Consider the following 2,139-nt stretch of genomic DNA (forward strand, 5'->3'; position numbering starts at 1 on the left):
TCATGTCGCCATCACGTTGTATGCACATTTTTAGGCAACTGGTTGAAATAACAAAAAGCGAGAAATTACATCTTTATATAAATCATATTGTTTAAGCTACAAGGAAGGCTATAGACAAAACTTATCGATATAATTATTTATACAATGTTGAAAGCATATAAATTACAAAGAGTAGTGCATATCTAAGGGTAGTATATAAATCAGGTGTACCATCAACCTACCCATTCCCAATTTTGTTATTTAACGTGCACGCAGTTCCACATGTTTACTAAAGTAGAACGAAGGATTCCCATGTGGAAAATGATGAGAATACGACAAGAAGATGGTACGAACTTATTTTACAGCGACTAAATTATGAGCCGTTGATGTAGTGCATATTTCTACCTAGGGGAAAGTTCCACTAAATAAAGACAAGGGAAACACGTAAATTTACTGAATAAATATTTTAATTTTGCCGACTAATGGAGCAACGATTTTGTTTCCATCTAAATCTTGGCTTTTAAGTAGAAATACAATTGAATACGGATGTAAAATTTACATAAAAATTGTTTAAAGTCTAGCAATAGAAATCCAAAATATTTTTAACCATAAGAGGTTGTTGTCTGCTGACCAATGTGATTTTTCGTACACACAGAATTTAAGATTCATTGTTTATTTTATCTGCAAGTTGTTTTAAGCTTTTCCATGGCAGCCTCAAGAAAAAGATTTGATTCCTAGTTTTCATTCTTGCCAATTCTGTTGTCTTTTAAATAAAAAAGAGTAGAGGAAGACTGTAAGCTATGGAACTTCGATTATTCATTCCAAATAGTTTCAAATGTATCAACATCATTTGTGCAAAGGTACACATATGTTCCCTCATTTACATGAATTTTCCGATAGTAATATATTGTAAAGTTTGAAAATGGTGACATTTACATTGATAGATCTATAGTTCTCTTAGTGACATTGGAGAAAGTTGTACATCTACAATTCAAGAGATTCAAATTTTGACTTTAAGATGAATTGCTAATAAAGGATTGTTATAATAATTAATATTTGAAATCCATTCTTTGTTTTCAATTGAGAAACAACGCATGCTTTTCAAATATAAATTCATTTAGTTGTTCAATACAAAATGAATGTTTATTATATCTCAAACAAGATGTATATCTAAAAATACATGTACTTAAGTTTATCTTAGAATGAAGATCTTAATTTTAACCAACCTTTTATACTAACTTAAGCTAAACATAACTACAATTAATATATAAATACATATTGTTTCAGTTAGGTCATTATATGAAAATTATAAATAAATACATAAAAAATGATACTCTATATATTGTAATGAGATATTTTTATATATTTTATGTTCAAGTTTTATTCCAAAATAAATTTTAAATTACTTAAATTTTTAATAGTTTTGAAATTTGTATTACCTTTTGTAATAATAAATTATAATTGCAATTACAAGTATTGCATGACATTAATAATCTTCAAGTAAATTACAAACTAGCTTATATATATTATATATATATATATATATATATATATATATATATATATATATAAAATAAGCCGAGAGATATCCTTCTTGAGGTGCCTATTGCACTGAGTCAGATTATGAAAATAGGCGCCTCGAGAAGGATATCTCTCTGCTTATATATATATATATATATATATAAGCTAGTAGCACTCGCGATGAAAGAATGAAAGACATTATTGTCATTAATCTACAAGAATAAATTATTATTATTAAATATATTATATTTTACGATACATTATAGATTTTATATGTACACTTCAAAAATATGCTTAATACAATTATAGATTTTCTTTCAAAGACATAAAAAAAATAAAATCACCACATACATCATGTCTGTTATTCTCTCTCACATATCTCTTTCCCAAACATATACATACATAATATCTCCCCCCATAATTATTCTCATTTCCTCTCTCCCCACCCTCCTCTTAGCATGTCTTCTCCTATTTTACCCCCACTTCATTGCCTCCCTCCACTTATCACTATTATCCTCTCTTCCTTCCTTCACTACCATGTCGATCTATCCTACGCTATAATTATTATATTTACCCCATCTCTCCCCTATTCCATCTCCCATTCTCTCTTTCTCTTATATCCCTCCTCCTCTCACCATC

The sequence above is a fragment of the Cupressus sempervirens genome, chromosome 1 (genome assembly GCF_028749045.1).
Source record: "Cupressus sempervirens isolate cs-2001-9-10 chromosome 1, ASM2874904v1, whole genome shotgun sequence".
Classification (NCBI taxonomy): Eukaryota; Viridiplantae; Streptophyta; class Pinopsida; order Cupressales; family Cupressaceae; genus Cupressus; species Cupressus sempervirens.